Here is an 18,424-nt window from a genome sequence, read left to right on the forward strand (position 1 = left end):
GTGTAATATACTCCAATGTTTTTCCAAAATCTTCTCCATCCCTTTGTATTTATTATGAAAAGTAGTTATAAACTTACTAGAACCATCATAAGTATGTGGATTGGTTTTTGGTTTTGATGGTTTACCATGCAGGTAATATTTGAAGGCGTCTTCCACCAGGGGTTCGGGATATTTTTTGTCGTAGAACTTTCTTTTAAGGGTTTCACTTAGTTCGACATAGTCCGAATCCTTAGTGCAGTTTTGCCGAAGACGGCAGAACTGTCCTTTTGGAATATTTGTAATCCATTTGGGAAGATGACAGCTTTCAAAATGTAAGTACGAATTACCTGCTGTAGGCTTAGTGTAGTTTCTTGAAGTGATGGTGGAACCATCATGTCCTAGTTCTAGATCAAGAAAAGCAATGGTAACTGAGTCAGTGGCTGACGTGAACGACAGCCCATAGGGGTTGGTATTGCAGTGTTTGACAAAGGAGGTTATTAAGTCAGTATCACCGTCCCAGATGATGATAAGGTCATCAATATACCTCCCGAAGAATATGATATTGGCCGCAAAGGGGTTATTTTTGTAAATAAAATTATTTTCCCATAGGCCCATTGCAAGATTAGCATAAGATGGTGCAAAGTTTGCCCCCATTGCTGTGCCTTGTATCTGCTGGTAATATTCTTCATTAAAGGAGAAGTAATTGTGCGTCAAGCAAAACCTTGCTGCCTTCACAACAAACTCTGCTTGGCGCATATTGATCAACGGGTCTGTGGATAGGAAATGTTCCAATGCCATTAGTCCGAAGTCATGTGGGATGGAGGTATACAAAGAACATACGTCCAGTGAGAGCCAGGTGTAGGTAGGCTCCCACTTGTATGGAGATAGCATTTCCATGAGATGGGTGCCATCCCGAATATATGATTGTAATTGAGCAACTATGGGTTGTAACAGTTGATCAATATATAGACTAAAGCCCGTGGTGACACTGTCCATGGCTGCCACGATGGGTCTACCTGGGGGATCCTCTAAGCTTTTATGTATCTTAGGCAGGTGGTAGAAGTAAGGTACTTGGTAAAAAGTCTTTTGCAAGAAAGACTTCTCGATTTTTGTAATGATACCTTCTTGAAGGGCAGTGGAGATCAACAGGTCAGCTTCCATAGCATATTCGGTTGTAGGGTCCTTGGGAAGTTTAACGTATGTCCTATTGTCCGAGAGTAGCCTATGTGATTCTTTAAGATAATCAGTTTTATTTTGTAAAACAATACCTCCTCCTTTGTCAGCAGATTTTATTACCAAATCATCTCTATGAATGATTCGGTCAAGTGCTCTAATTTCTGAAGGTGATAGGTTATTGAGTTTGGAGGCCGAAGAGGATTCACATAGTTTCTTTAAATCTGAAAAGACAACTCTATAGAATGCTTCTATGTATGGGCAGCCATCTGTGTGGACTTTTAACTCTTTATTGAACTTGCTTTGCTCAGATAGAGTTATTATGGACTTTAATAGTCATAATTACCCTTTGTCATTAACTAGATGGTAATATAGAGATATCCAGTTCTTTGCGCCTTTACTTGCTTTCATTCACTAGGTCCCCTCGTGTGGTTCTAGGATTTTTGCTCACCGTTCTTGTGATGATTTTGACCCCACAGGGTGAGATCTCGCGTGGAGTCCCAGATCGAGGGAGATTATCAGTGGTCTTGTATGTCTTCCATTTTCTAATTATTGCTCCCACAGTTGATTTTTTCACACCAAGCTGCTTGCCTATTGCAGATTTCAGTCTTCCCAGCCTGGTTCAGGTCTACAATTTTGTTTCTGGTGTCCTTCGACAGCTCTTTGATCTTCACCATAGTGGAGTTTGGAGTGTGACTGTTTGAGGTTGTGGACAGGTGTCTTTTATACGGATAACAAGTTCAAACAGGTGCCATTAATACAGGTAATGAGTGGAGGACAGAGGAGCCTCTTAAAGAAGAAGATACAGGTCTGTGAGAGCCAGAAATCTTGCTTGTTTGTAGGTGACCAAATACTTATTTTCCACCATAATTTGCAAATAAGTTCTTTAAAAAATCAGACAATGTGATTGTCTGGATTTGTTTCCACATTTTGTCTCTCATAGTTGAGGTATACCTATGATGTCAATTACAGGCCTCTCTCATCTTTTTAGGTGGGAGAACTTGCACAATTGGTGGCTGACTAAATACTTCTTTGCCCCACTGTATTACAACAAACCAGTAAGGAAGGCAACGATGGAGAGACTTCTGGCATTTGTGCAGACTTTGATCCCAGAAGCAACCTTGGACATTTTGGAACATAAAATTGGGATCTTGAGGAATATGTACAGGAGGGATCATAACAAGATCCAGGCTTCCCTGAGATTAGGAGCATCAGCAGATGATGTGTATGTACCCAAGCTGTGGTACTTTGAAAAACTGCATTTTCTTGACGAGCAGACTGAAGCCAGGGAATCACTTTCGGCCCTTCCCTCCACCCTTCCCTGCACCCCAGCAGAGGCTGATGAGGAACAACCTGGGCCTTCCATCCTGGAAGAACCGGATGGGCCCAGCTGGAGCCAGGTATATTATTTTTAAACATATTTAGTGTCCTAATATTAATGATGTTAACTAGATGTTATAATTTATTACCTATTAAGGATTTTACCCCAAAAATGATGTATACATATCAATTGACAGTAGAGGCCAAAAATGTTTGTCACCAGCTTGAAAAAATGCTGGGGTCAGAATGATATTCTTTTATATGTATTAACATTGAATTTGCAAGTCATAAGCTAAAAATTGTGTGTGATTGATGAACCAAAAACTAAAACTATGTCCCTTTTCTATACACAGGATGAGCTCAGCCAGGAGGAAGTTCTGGAAAGTGGCAGACAGGAGGAGGCCGGGCCCAGTGACAGCCAGGAGGTGGGCAGGCCCAGTGTCAGTCAGGAGGTGGCAAGGCCCAGTAGGAGCCTCACCCAATCGCAGGTGCCTCCCCTCCACATGCAAACAAAAAGGCCCAGGAAGGGGACGGTGACACAGGAGGCATCACTGCGCCTCATTAGAGAAGCTACAGAGGTCCTGAGGAGCCCACTCGACGCTGAAGAGGCCTATGCATGCTATATAGCGACCAGGTTGTTTGAATGTGAGAGGGGCCAACGCCTCCTCTGTGAACAAATTATTAGTGATGCCCTTCACAAGGGGCTGAAGGGCGAGTTAACTGCTAACAGCAAAATATATGATCTCACCCATCCTCCTCCTTCTCCTCCTCCTCTTCCTCCTGCCACCAGTCCACCATCAGAGCCACAGCCTCCAAGGAAGGCTGCAGGGAAGGGTGCAGGGAAGGTTGCAGGGAAGGCTGCAGGGCAGAGTGGAGGGAAGGCTGCAGCGAAGAGAAGAACGTGATGACCTGGGTTCAGTCTGGTCTGACAGTAGACGCAGGCTGGTGTAGTACCACAGCCTGGGGACATATATGTCATCTGCTGCTAGTCTTGATCTCTGGGATTCCTGGACCAGATTGTGCTCCCTATTATATGGACTCCTCAAGATCCCAATTTTCTTTTCCAAAGACTTGATGTGTGCCCTGGGGCCAAAAGGCTTCACAAATTCCAAAAGTTAGTCCAGCGTTGCCTTCATCTTTATTTTGTTAACCAGAATAAATGGATATTTTATTTTCTGAAAATACTTGCCTGTGTGTTTTTATTCAAATAAATTTCTAAAAGACAATGTCAAATTAACAGGGGACAACAACCTCCTTGAGGTTCCAAAAAAAAAACAAAAGTATAATGTTATTGTGTTAACTTGACACACAAAAAATAAAACATTATTAATGTTATTGTGTTAACTTGACACACAAAAAAATAAAACATTAATAATGTTATTGTGTTAACTTGACACTAGGGATGAGCTTCGAGTTCGAGTCGAACTCATGTGCGACTCGAACATCGGCTGTTCGCCAGTTCGCCGAACAGCGAACAATTTGGGGTGTTCGCGGCACATTCGAAAGCCGCGGAACACCCTTTAAAAGTCTATGGGAGAAATCAAAAGTGCTAATTTTAAAGGCTTATATGCATGGTATTGTCATAAAAAGTGTTTGGGGACCTAGGTCCTGCTCCAGGGGACAAGGAACAATGCAAAAAAAAGTTTTAAAAATGGACGTTTTTTCAGGAGCAGTGATTTTAATAATGCTTAAAGTGAAACAATAAAAGTGTAATATCCCTTTAAATTTCGTACCTGGGGGGTGTCTATAGTATGCCTGTAAAGGGGTGCATGTTTCCCGTGTTTAGAACAGTCTGACAGCAAAATTACATTTCAAAGGAAAAAAGTAATTTAAAACTACTCGCGGCTATAATGAATTGCCGGTCCGACAATACACATAAAAGTTCATTGATAAAAACGGCATGGGAATTCCCCACAGGGGAACCCCGAACCAAAATTTAAAAAAAAATGACGTGGGGGTCCCCCTAAATTCCATACCAGACCCTTATCCAAGCACGCAACCTGGCAGGCCGCAGGAAAAGAGGGGGGATGAGAGAGCGCCCCCCCTCCTGAACCGTACCAGGCCACATGCCCTCAACATTGGGAGGGTGCTTTGGGGTAGCCCCCCAAAACACCTTGTCCCCATGTTGATGGGGACAAGGGCCTCATCCCCACAACCCTTGCCCGGTGGTTATGGGGGTCTGCAGGCGGGGGGCTTATCGGAATCTGGAAGCCCCCTTTAACAAGGGGACCCCCAGATCCTGGCCCTCCCCCTGTGTGAAATGGTAAGAGGGTACAAAAGTACCCCTACCATTTCACAAAAAAACTGTCAAAAATGTTAAAAATGACAAGAGACAGTTTTTGACAACTCCTTTATTTAAGTGCTTCTTCTTTCTTCTATCTTCTTTCTTCTATCTTCCTTCGGTTTGTTCCTCCATCATCTTCTTCTTCTGGTTCTTCCTCCGGTGTTCTCGTCCAGCATCTTCCTCCATGGCGTCAGCGTCTTCTTTCCTTCTTCTCCTCGGGCCGCTCCGCATCCATGATGGCATGGAGGGAGGCTCCCGCTGTGTGACACTTCTCCTCTCCTGACGGTTCTTAAATAATGTGGGGCGGGGCCACCCGGTGACCCCGCCCCCCTCTGACACACAGGGACTTGACGGGGACTTCCCTGTGGCATTCCCTGTGACGTCAGAGGGGGCGGGGTTACCCGTTACGTAACCCGGCCCCCTCTGATGTCACGGGGAATGCCACAGGGAAGTCCCCGTCAAGTCCCCGTGCGTCAGAGGCCCGCCCTCGTTATTTAAGAACCGTCAGAAGAGGAGAAGCGTCACACAGCGGGAGCCTCCCTCCATGCCATCATATATGCGGAGCGGCCCGAGGAGAAGGAGGAAAGAAGACGCCGACGCCACGGAGGAAGATGCCGGACGAGAACACCAGAGGAAGAACCAGAAGAAGAAAAAGATGGAGGAAGAAACCAAAGGAAGATAGAAGATAAAAGAAAGAAGAAGCATTTAAATAAAGGAATTGTCAAAAACTGTCTCGTCATTTTTAACATTTTTGAGAGTTTTTTGTGAAATGGTAGGGGTACTTTTGTACCCTCTTACCATTTCACACAGGGGGGGAGGGCCAGGATCTGGGGGTCCCCTTGTTAAAGGGGGCTTCCAGATTCCAATAAGCCCCCCGCCCGCAGACCCTCACAACCACCGGGCAAGGGTTGTGGGGATGAGGCCCTTGTCCCCATCAACATGGGGACAAGGTGTTTTGGGGGGCTTCCCCAAAGCACCCTTCCAATGTTAAGGGCATGTGGCCTGGTACGGTTCAGGAGGGGGGGACGCTCTCTCACCCCCCCTCTTTTCCTGCGGCCTGCCAGGTTGCATGCTTGGATAAGGGTCTGGTATGGATTTTTGGGGGGACCCCACGCCATTTTTAAAAAAAATTTTGGCCGGGGTTCCCCTTAATACCCATACCAGACCTGAAGGGACTGGTATGGAATTTAGGGGGACCCCCCACGTCATTTTTTTTTTTTAATTTTGGTTCGGGGTTCCCCTGTGGGGAATTCCCATGCCGTTTTTATCAATGAACTTTTATGTGTATTGTCGGACCGGCAATTCATTAATAGCCGCGAGTAGTTTTAAATGACTTTTTTTCCTTTGAAATGTCATTTTGCTGTCAGACTGTTCTAAACACAGGAAACATGCGCCCCTTTACAGGCATACTATAGACACCCCCCAGGTACGAAATTTAAAGGGATATTATACTTTTATTGTTTCACTTTAAGCATTATTGAAATCACTGCTCCCGAAAAAACGTCAGTTTTTAAAACTTTTTTTGCATTGATCCATGTCCCCTGGGGCAGGACCCAGGGCCCCAAACACTTTTTATGACAATAACTTGCATATAAGCCTTTAAAATTAGCACTTTTGATTATTCATGTTCGTGTCCCATAGAGTTTAATGGTGTCCGCGTGTTTGAACAAATTTTTTGCCTGTTCGCAAGTTCTGGTGCAAACCGAACAGGGGGGTGTTCGGCTCATCCCTACTTGACACACAAAAAAATAAAACATTATTAATGTTATTGTGGTAACTTGACACAAAAAAATAAATAAATATGGAGATCACTAGAAAATAAGTTATAAATAATCATAAAAAAGATCTTGATGAAATAAAAAATAATAAAAGATGACTCAAAAAATAAATTTGTAAACATTATTATGGAGATCGGGCTTTTAAAAAATACAATATCATTCATGAGATCATGAGAAATTATCCAGAAATCTGTTTGTGAGAACTCTGTGTGAATATGAGCAGCAAAACAACTTTGTTCTTCTAGCATTATAAAGAAGACAATAATGCGCTGCATTAAACGATCACAGAATTTGCAGCGTGAGGAATGTGCTAGCTCCAATACGAACACTAGTTTTACCAGACCGAGCGCTTCCGTCTCGTATTTGCTTCAGAGCATGCGTTGTTTTTTGTCCGTCGGACCGGCATACAGACGAGCAGATTTCTCGATAGGAACTGGGTCCGGCGGAAAGATTTGAAACATGTACCAAATCTAAAGTCCGTCTGATTTTCGACCAAAAAAGTCCGCTACAGGTCCGATGAAGCCCATACACGGTCGGATTGTCCGACAAATTCGTCCCGTCAGACCAGTCCGGTCGAAAAGTCCGCCCGTGTGTACACGGCATAACTCACTATTCTCACACACTATGCTAACACTAAACTAACACTCTACACTCAGTTAAATGCTATGTAAAGTTGTGTTAAACACTGCACTATACCAATAGGTCGCCCAGTGGATATTTAATACTTATAAAAGTCACCTCATCGGACTTTCCCAGCCCACGCCTTCCTGTTATGCTTACTATGCTGTACCCCTGCATGGGTAAATGGTTGTCAAGTTGTTATGCTCATTACAATAAAAATTATTGTACCATAAACACTGCACTACACTAACAGACTACACTGACATATTATTCTCACACCCTGAAACTAGCACTCTACACTCAGAGTCAAATGTTATGTGAAGCTGTGTTAAACACTGCACTACACTAACACACTATTCTCATACTGACAAAAAACTAACACTCAGGAGTTACAATAAGTGAACAGTGAACACATTAACTGCTAGTAGCAAAACGAGCCCTGCTCTATCTACAGTATGGACAAAATATAACTGTATAATAAGATCACTGACTCTTGTAAGGCTTGAAAATTCTCCAAAGAATGAAGTGATGCATACAAAAATGTGATATTGTAGTGGCTTACAAGCCTGTAAATATTATACCATCTGTTAATACCTTTAGCAGACTATAGCCTAAAGACAAGAGCATTTATAGTAAAGCATTTGAGATGGAACTGCAGTTAAATACTGTACATGCAGCTTTCCCATTTCAGATATAAAAAATGAGACAAAAAGATCATACAGTTAACAGTCTTGTGGAATGCCCTTTGAAAAGGAATGGTGGTGGTCCATAAACCTACAGGCTTGAATTTAGACTTGCTGATTTCACCTGTCTCATATGGGAACCCTCTGGAATGACAAAAAGAACTTCAATCAGTGTAAAGGAAGCTCTAGCTGAGAGATAAAAATCAAACAGCATGTACCTCATCCAGACAATGGAGGACAGGGACTATCCTTGCTATTTTTTGGAAGCAAGACAGAGAAATGGGAGAACAATATTCTGGTTAAGGTGAAAGGAAGAAACCACCCTGAGAAGAAATGAGGCCTTAGGCCTCAACACAACCTTATCTATGTGAAATGGTTCTTTACAGGTAAAAGCTGCCAACCCGGAAAGCTACCATCACAGAGGTGATGGCGACAAGGAAGCATAGACAAAAAAAAAAAAAAACGTGCTATGTCCAAGGGATGGTTTCTGAAGGACCTACAGAACCATGCTGAGATCCCATTGTGTCACTGGGAAATGTTCAAGGGGGAACCACATGGGTGACAACTGTATAAAAGGTTTTTATTAAGAAGAGGGCTAAAATTGGCCCTTGATGGTACTCAGAACCAGATGTTGATCCAAGCCAGACTGGAGAAAAGACAGGATTTACCCTATTCCTGAGATGGAATTTCCTTGTTTCACACCATAAGAAATATACTTTCCAGGTGTAATAGTAGATTATGTGAGAAGTAAGTTTCCTAGCTTTCAAAAAGTGTAGGGAAAACAAAATCTTCCTTTAGGACCTGGGTCTCAACAGCCAGGAATGTTAAGCTCCAGGTTCCAAGTATCACATCCACCTGTGTCAGTTTGGTCATGGAATAACCTGTATGCTCTCCATTTTAATCCTGTGGAGCAGGCGAGAAGGGAGTTTCAGAGAAGGAAAGGCATGGATCAAGTTAAACTGATCCCATGGAGTCGCCAGAGCACCCCTGACATGGTTAGAGGATTCCTGGAAATAGAGACAAACTTACTCGGTTGTTGAATCTAGAGACGCAGCAGCAACAGGAAAATCAGAGAGATATCCTGGCCCTTGCAGGGAACCAGCTGGATCTCACAGGCAGAGCACAGAGATGCAGAGGAGGTGCAAAATAAAATATGTTGCAGCACATTGGGTGGGCAGGCTTACCACCCAAAGAATGTATAGCAACCTTTACAAGGAGTGCGCTAAAATTTTTAAAAGCAAATATGGAATGTCTGTGACACATTGAATGTGTTCCACCATACAATGCTAGCCCCCAAAGGTAAAGGGAACCCAAAAACTTTTAATGGTGTCCTAGGGCACTCAGCAAACCGAGGAGTTACAATTTGGTGGCAACTGTAAGCACAACAGTGGCAAAAGCCATTTCTGTGGATCAGTCTACCCTCAAAGCCCAAAGAGACAAGCAGAGACAACAGAGAAGCTCCCCACACTGTTTGTATCTGCTCCAAAGATGGATTGTCACGGCTAGTCTTGAGCATCGGTGTGGCAGACTAACCTAATGGTCTTTTAGCCTCCCACAGTATACAGTGCCAAACTTCCCCTGAATTGTAGCTGAATCCCAGTTTCTGTGATTTGGTTGCCATGCACAGCCACTTGGATGGGAAAGGAATTGTGGGGTTTGAGAATCCTACCATGTTTCTCTCTCTCTCTCTCTCTGTAGATATGCTCCTCAGCCAAATGTGATGGTCTCTTTGCATACTGGATGATTTCACACTGCAAGAGAAACAGTTGTCTTCTCCTTCTCTCCCCTTCTTATCTTGAAGAACACTGGAGATGTAGGTGTCGTGTCCTCCCCTTTCAAGCGCAGCCCTCACATATCCAAAAGTTTATTTTAACCCTCTAACCAACAGAAAAAGGCCAGTCCAGAAGGAAAAAAAACAATATTTCAAGCTACGTAGTCTTTTGCTTCTCCGGGGAATCACAGTACACAGTCAAACACAGCTTTCTTTGGTCCCACGGTTGGCTGCTAGGGGTAACCACAACACAAAAAACTCCCTTAAACTGGCTGATAAATGGCTAGGAGGACCCTGGATTATTCCCCAACAATCCCAGGGGGGGCTCCTGAATTATAGTGGGTTCTCCTAGCCCTTCTAGGGATAACAGTTCCACACTCATCTCAAAGCATTCACTAATCATTCTATAAATGGACCTTCATGGTCCATTGAGCCCATCAACATGGGGACAAGGTGCTTTGGGGGGGTGCCCTGCTACAAAGCACCCCCCCCCACATGTTGAGGGCATGTACACTGGTGTGGTTCAGGAGGGGAGAGGGGGCACTCCCTTATCCCACCCTTTCCTGGCCTCCCAGGCTGCATGCTCGGATAAGGGTCTGGTATGGATTTTGGGGGGGGACACCACACCATTTTTTTAAAATTTTGGCGTGGGGGTTCCTCTCAAAAACCATATGACTCTCGCTGGCAGCTGACTCATCCGCTGTTAGGGACGCAGCCAACGGCTTCCTGGCTCACTTGCCAGCGTTTAGTAGTTTTTCTACCCAGTGTGTAAGCTACGTTTAGTAGTTTTAGCATTAAGGAGCAGGGCCGTCAGTGTCCTTAACAACCAGTGTATAGCTGGTTGTTAAGGACACCAGCGGCCCCATTTCTTAACGCTGAAGCACTAGGTTAAACACTGCTAAACGCCAGCAAAAAAGAATGCTAAAACAAGTTTTCAGCTTTCTAGTGTGCATGAAGCCTTAGAGTAGTCTCTCTGCTCTAGACTACAGTTCCCACAGTGCAGTGCTGCCTGACTCAGTCTATTGAATTCTTCCTGTACATTCACATCAGTCCCTACCCTTACAATCTAAGGTCCCTAACTCACATTCATACATACTAGGGACAATTTAGACAGGATCCAATTAACCTACCAGCATGTCTTTAGCCACTTGCCGACCGCCGCACGACTATATACGTCGACAGAGCGGCACGGGCAGGCAAAAGGACGTATATGTACGTCCTTGCCTGCCCGCGGGTGGGGGGTCCGATCGGACCCCCCCCCGGTGCCTGCGGCGGTCGGCAAATCTCCCCCGGCGATCGGAGGTGAGGGGGAGGCCATCCATTCGTGGCCCCCCCCTCGCGATCGCTCTCAGCCAATGGGATCATTTCCCTGCCTCTGTATTGTACACAGAGGCAGAGGAAATGATGTCATCTCTCCTCGGCTCGGTATTTTCCGTTCCGGGCCGAGGAGAGAAGACTGCAATGTAAGTGCACCAACACTACACACACAGTAGAACATGCCAGGCACACTAAACACCCCGATCCCCCCCCCGATCGCCCCCCGATCCCCCCCCAATCACCCCCCCCCCCCCCCCTGTCACAAACTGACACCAGCAGTTTTTTTTTTTTTTTTTTTTTTTTTCTGATTACTGTATTGGTGTCAGTTTGTGACAGTTACAGTGTCAGGGCAGTGAGTGTTAGGCCCCCTGTAGGTCTAGGGTACCCCCCTAACCCCCCCTAATAAAGTTTTAACCCCTTGATCACCCCCTGTCACCAGTGTCGCTAAGCGATCATTTTTCTGATCGCTGTATTAGTGTCGCTGGTGATGCTAGTTAGGGACGTAAATATTTAGGTTCGCCGTCAGAGTTTTATAGCGACAGGGACCCCCATATACTATCTAATAAATGTTTTAACCCCTTGATTGCCCCCTAGTTAACCCTTTCACCACTGATCACCGTATAACTGTTACGGGTGACGCTGGTTAGTTTGTTTATTTTTTATAGTGTCAGGGAACCCGCCGTTTATTACCGAATAAAGATTTAGCCCCCTGATCGCCCGGCGGTGATATGCGTCGCCCCAGGCAGGGTCAGATTAGCGCCAGTACCGCTAACACCCACGCACGCAGCATACGCCTCCCTTAGTGGTATAGTATCTGATCGCATCAATATCTGATCCGATCAGATCTATACTGGCGTCCCCAGCAGTTTAGGGTTCCCAAAAACACAGTGTTAGCGGGATCAGCCCAGATACCTGCTAGCACCTGCGTTTTGCCCCTCCGCCCAGCTCGGCCCAGCCCACCCAAGTGCAGTATCGATCGATCACTGTCACTTACAAAACACTAAACGCATAACTGCAGCGTTCGCTGAGTCAGGCCTGATCCCTGCGATCGCTAACAGTTTTTTTGGTAGCATTTTGGTGAAATGGCAAGCACCAGCCCCAGGCAGCGTCAGGTTAGTGCCAGTACCGCTAACACCCACGCACGCACCGTACACCTCCCTTAGTGGTATAGTATCTGAACGCATCAATATCTGATCCGATCAGATCTATACTAGCGTCCCCAGCAGTTTAGGGTTCCCACAAACGCAGTGTTAGCGGGATCAGCCCAGATACCTGCTAGCAACTGCGTTTTACCCCTCCGCCCGGCCCAGCCCAGCCCACCCAAGTGCAGTATCGATCGATCACTGTCACTTACAAAACACTAAACGCATAACTGCAGCGTTCGCAGAGTCAGGCCTGATCCCTGCGATCGCTAACAGTTTTTTTTGTAGCGTTTTGGTGAACTGGCAAGCACCAGCCCCAGGCAGCGTCAGGTTAGTGCCAGTAGCGCTAACACCCACGCACGCACTGTACACCTCCCTTAGTGGTATAGTATCTGAACTGATCAATATCTGATCCGATCAGATCTATACTGGCGTCCCCAGCAGTTTAGGGTTCCCAAAAACGCAGTGTTAGCGGGATCAGCCCAGATACCTGCTAGCACCTGCGTTTTGCCCCTCCGCCCGGCCCAGCCCAGCCCACCCAAGTGCAGTATCGATCGATCACTGTCACTTACAAAACACTAAATGCATAACTGCAGCGTTCGCAGAGTCAGGCCTGATCCCTGCGATCGTTAACAGTTTTTTTGGTAGCGTTTTGGTGAACTGGCAAGCGCCAGCGGCCTAGTACACCCCGGTCGTAGTCAAACCAGCACTGCAGTAACACTTGGTGACGTGGCGAGTCCCATAAGTGCAGTTCAAGCTGGTGAGGTGGCAAGCACAAGTAGTGTCCCGCTGCCACCAAAAAGACAAACACAGGCCCGTCGTGCCCATAGTGCCCTTCCTGCTGCATTCGCCAATCCTAATTGGGAACCTACCGCTTCTGCAGCGCCCGTACTTCCCCCATTCACATCCCCAACCAAATGCAGTCGGCTGCATGAGAGGCATTTTTATGTCCTCCCGAGTACCCCTACCCAGCGAACCCCCCCAAAAAAGATGTTGTGTCTGCAGCAAGCGCGGATATAGGCGTGACACCCGCTATTATTGTCCCTCCTGTCCTGACAATCCTGGTCTTTGCATTGGTGAATGTTTTGAACGCTACCATTCACTAGCTGAGTATTAGCGTAGGGTACAGCATTGCACAGACTAGGACACACTTTCACAGGGTCTCCCAAGATGCCATCGCATTTTGAGAGACCCGAACCTGGAACCGGTTACAGTTATAAAAGTTACAGTTACAAAAAAAGTGAAAAAAAAAAAAAAAAAAAAACACAAACAAAAATATAAAATAAAAAATAATAGTTGTCGTTTTATTGTTCTCTCTCTATTCTCTCTCTCTCTATTCTCTCTATTGTTCTGCTCTTTTTTTTACTGTATTCTATTCTGCAATGTTTTATTGTTATTATGTTTTATCATGTTTGCTTTTCAGGTCTGCAATTTTTTATACTTTACCGTTTACTGTGCTTTATTGTTAACCATATTTTCGTCTGAGTACAGCATTCACGACTTTGAGTGGTTATACCAGAATGATGCTTGCAGGTTTAGGTATCATCTTGGTATCATTCTTTTCAGCCAGCGGTCGGCTTTCATGTAGAAGCAATCCTAGCGGCTAATTAGCCTCTAGACTGCTTTTACAAGCAGTGGGAGAGAATGCCCCCCCCCCCCCCACCGTCTTCCGTGTTTTTCTCTGGCTCTCCTGTCTCAACAGGGAACCTGAGAATGCAGCCGGTGATTCAGCCAGCTGACCATAGACCTGATCAGAGACCAGAGTGGCTCCAAACATCTCTATGGCCTAAGAAACCGGAAGCTACGAGCATTTTATGACTTAGATTTCGCCGGATGTAAATAGCGCCATTGGGAAATTGGGGAAGCATTTTATCACACCGATCTTGGTGTGGTCAGATGCTTTGAGGGCAGAGGAGAAATCTAGGGTCTAATAGACCCCAATTTTTTCAAAAAAGAGTACCTGTCACTACCTATTGCTATCATAGGGGATATTTACATTCCCTGAGATAACAATAAAAATGATTAAAAAAAAAAAAAAATGAAAGGAACAGTTTTAAAATAAGATAAAAAAGCAAAAAAATAATAAAGAAAAAAAAAAAAAAAAAAAAAAAGCACCCCTGTCCCCCCTGCTCTTGCGCTAAGGCGAACGCAAGCGTCGGTCTGGCGTCAAATGTAAACAGCAATTGCACCATGCATGTGAGGTATCACCGCGACGGTCAGATCGAGGGCAGTAATTTTAGCAGTAGACCTCCTCTGTAAATCTAAAGTGGTAACCTGTAAAGGCTTTTAAAGGCTTTTAAAAATGTATTTATTTTGTTGTCACTGCACGTTTGTGCACAGTTGTAAAGCATGTCATGTTTGGTATCCATGTACTCGGCCTAAGATCATCTTTTTTATTTCATCAAACATTTGGGCAATATAGTGTGTTTTAGTGCATTAAAATGTAAAAAAGTGTGTTTTTTCCCCAAAAAATGCGTTTGAAAAATCGCTGCGCAAATACTGTGTGAAAAAAAAAAATTAAACACCCACCATTTTAATCTGTAGGGCATTTGCTTTAAAAAAATATATAATGTGTGGGGGTTCAAAGTAATTTTCTTGCAAAAAAAAATAATTTTTTCATGTAATCAAAAAGTGTCAGAAAGGGCTTTGTCTTCAAGTGGTTAGAAGAGTGGGTGATGTGTGACATAAGCTTCTAAATGTTGTGCATAAAATGCCAGGACAGTTCAAACCCCCCCAAATGACCCCATTTTGGAAAGTAGACACCCCAAGCTATTTGCTGAGAGGCATGTCGAGTCCATGGAATATTTTATATTGTGACACAAGTTGCGGGAAAGAGACAAATTATTATTATTTTTTTTTTTTTTTTGCACAAAGTTGTCACTAAATGATATATTGCTCAAACATGCCATGGGAATATGTGAAATTACACCCCAAAATACATTCTGTTGCTTCTCCTGAGTACGGGGATACCACATGTGTGAGACTTTTTGGGAGCCTAGCCACGTATGGGACCCCGAAAACCAAGCACCGCCTTCAGGCTTTCTAAGGGCGTAAATTTTTGATTTCACTCTTCACTGCCTATCACAGTCTCGGAGGCCATGGAATGCCCAGGTGGCACAAACCCCCCCCCAAATGACCCCATTTTGGAAAGTAGACACCCCAAGCTATTTGCTGAGAGGTATAGTGAGTATTTTGCAGACCTCACTTTTTGTCACAAAGTTTTGAAAATTAAAAAAAGAAAAAAAAAATTTTTTTTTTTGTCTTTCTTCATTTTCAAAAACAAATGAGAGCTGCAAAATACTCACCATGCCTCTCAGCAAATAGCTTGGGGTGTCTACTTTCCAAAATGGGGTCATTTGGGGGGGTTTTGTGCCACCTGGGCATTCCATGGCCTCCGAAACTGTGATAGGCAGTGAAGAGTGAAATCAAAAATGTACACCCTTAGAAATCCTGAAGGCGGTGATTGGTTTTCGGGGTCCCGTACGCGGCTAGGCTCCCAAAAAGTCCCACACATGTGGTATCCCCATACTCAGGAGAAGCAGCTAAATGTATTTTGGGGTGCAATTCCACATATGCCCATGACCTGTGTGAGCAATATATCATTTAGTGACAACTTTGTGCAAAAAAAAAAAAAAAAAAAAAATAAATTGTCACTTTCCCGCAACTTGTGTCAAAATATAAAATATTCCATGGACTCAACATGCCTCTCAGCAAATAGCTTGGGGTGTCTACTTTCCAAAATGGGGTCATTTGGGGGGGGTTTGTGCCATCTGGGCATTTTATGGCCTTCAAAACTGTGATAGGTAGTGAGGAGTAAAATCAAAAATGTACGCCCTTAGAAATCCTGAAGGCAGTGATTGGTTTTCGGGGCCCCGTATGCGGCTAGGCTCCCAAAAAGTCCCACACATGTGGTATCCCCATACTCAGGAGAAGCAGCTAAATGTATTTTGGGGTGCAATTCCACATATGCCCATGGCCTGTGTGAGCAATATATCATTTAGTGACAACTTTTTGTAATTTTGTTTTTTTTTTTTTTTTTTTTTCATTATTCAATCACTTGGGACAAAAAAAATGAATATTCAATGGGCTCAACATGCCTCTCAGCAATTTCCTTGGGGTGTCTACTTTCCAAAATGGGGTCATTTGTGGGGGTTTTGTACTGCCCTGTCATTTTAGCACCTCAAGAAATGACATAGGCAGTCATAAATTAAAGACTGTGTAAATTCCAGAAAATGTACCCTAGTTTGTAGGCGCTATAACTTTTGCGCAAACCAATAAATATACACTTATTGACATTTTTTTTACCAAAGACATGTGGCCAAATACATTTTGGCCTAAATGTATGACTAAAATTGAGTTTATTGGATTTTTTTTAGAACAAAAAGTAGAAAATATCATTTTTTTTCAAAATTTTCGGTCTTTTTCCATGTATAGCGCAAAAAATAAAAACGGCAGAGGTGATCAAATACCATCAAAAGAAAGCTCTATTTGTGGGAAGAAAAGGACGCAAATTTCGTTTGGTTACAGCATTGCATGACCGCGCAATTAGCAGTTAAAGCGACGCAGTGCCAAATTGTAAAAAGTGCTCTGGTCAGGAAGGGGGTAAATCCTTCCGGGGCTGAAGTGGTTAGAGTGTGGGAGGAAACCGGAGTACCTGGAGGAAACCCACGCAGGCACAGGGAGAACATGCAAACTCCAAGCAGGTAGTGTCGTGGTTGGGATTCGAACCAGCGACCCTTCTTACTGCTAGGTGAAAGTGCTACCCACTGCACCACTGTTTACACATCTAGATGCAGGAGCACTAGTGTGGGACACCAGAATAACCTTTCTATGGTGTCCCACGCAGGTGCTCCAGTGGATACTAGGGTTCTCTCCATGTGTGAAACTTGCACAAAACAGGTAAGTATTCCAGCTTTTGAAAGGGAAAAAAATCATGTCTTCAGCTTGGAACTCTGCCAAAACAGACAATTGGATGACACTTCCAAGCAATGTTTCATATTACTATTTCTCGCCTCAAATATCTGTCTGCTAAGTATACCTTTTTTGTATTCACATAGGCGAGAAAAGAATCGGGATATATGAGGACACCACAAACCCCACACCAAAAGAAGAAGAGGAACAACTCAGCACACAACATGAGGATGTTAATACCAAGGTTCAGGAAGTGGTCGAAATGGTGACCACAACAGGTCAGTGTCTGAGACCACAACTTCAGGTAATAGATGTATGCCTGCATATTTATAATACATGGTGTGTTTTTTAATTTTTAGGTGATGTGGATATTGTGGAAGAAGAAACTCAATTCAACAGTTCAAGTGCACAAGTCCTCATCAGCGAAATAATGGTGTGCAATCGGGATTTAGAAAAGGTCCAGAACATCAATGATGTTGAAAAAAAATGACCAACATCATTGATGTTTTAGCCAAAATCTAAAAAAAAAAAATCAATGTTGTCATTATTGTTTATCTTTTTATAAAAATTTTAAAGTATTTGGAAAGCCAAATGTTGAAGATGCACACAGTGTGTCAACATGTGCTAGCTCCCATCATGGGGGATCAATGGACGTGTTTCGGGGGTGCAACACCTTCCTCTCATCTACTTTAGTTGCGAGGAAGGGGTTGCACCCACAAACGTGTACATTTATATCCCATGATGGCAGATAGCACATGTTGACACACTGTGTCTTTTCCCTACATCTATCAAAATAGATGTAGGGAAAAGACACACATTTTAGGCATGAGATCATGATGGAAATCCACATTTTGACTCCCAATTTGTGTGCATCTTCAAAATTTGGCTTTTACAGGGGTGAGATCACCCCATCTGATGAAGGCAAAATCAACACAGTTTTGACATACCAATGTCTCATATTGCCTTCACTTTATCAAAGTTGAACTTTGTAAGTTCCTGAGCTGTGAATGTGTATGTTATGGTTTTAAACATGTCTGTTTAGCTACAAAAAAGGCTATATCTACTGTCACACATACATGTGTCATGGTTATGCAATAGAGTTTTGTCTGTCAGCTTACCTGTCTCCATGTGTTCATCTCTAGAGACCAGCTGACTCTCACCTGACTGCTTTTTATAATCTCTCCTCTAGCATGGCTCCACCCCAGCTCCTATCAGAGAACTCTGATAACCTCTGCACTGCAGGCCAGCCCTGCTGATCAACCTTTGTATGTTTTGGCTTCCTGTTTCCTGCCTGCCGTGTGCTCTATGTTTGTTTCTGTTACCGACCTTGGCGTGTTCTCAACTATTCCTGTCTGCTCGTGACTCTGACCTTTGGCGTGTCCCTGACTATCCCTGTTTGCCTGTGACCCTGAACCTTGGCGTAAACTCTGTTGTCCTTGTCTGCT

The 18,424-nt window shown here is 44.1% G+C and overlaps 1 long non-coding RNA gene across 1 annotated transcript in view; it reads left to right on the forward strand.

Annotated features, from left to right (window-relative positions):
• LOC141134466 (uncharacterized) overlaps window positions 1–18,069 on the forward strand; it is a 77,567-nt gene extending 59,498 nt beyond the window's left edge. The window contains exons 2-3 of the long non-coding RNA XR_012243163.1: window positions 17,126–17,257; window positions 17,339–18,069. This is a non-coding gene — a long non-coding RNA (uncharacterized lncRNA). The remainder of the gene's footprint in view (window positions 1–17,125; window positions 17,258–17,338) is intronic.
• Window positions 18,070–18,424: the final 355 nt, after the last annotated feature.

Source organism: Aquarana catesbeiana, linkage group LG03, assembly GCF_042186555.1.
Source record: "Aquarana catesbeiana isolate 2022-GZ linkage group LG03, ASM4218655v1, whole genome shotgun sequence".
In the NCBI taxonomy this organism is placed as follows: domain Eukaryota; kingdom Metazoa; phylum Chordata; class Amphibia; order Anura; family Ranidae; genus Aquarana; species Aquarana catesbeiana.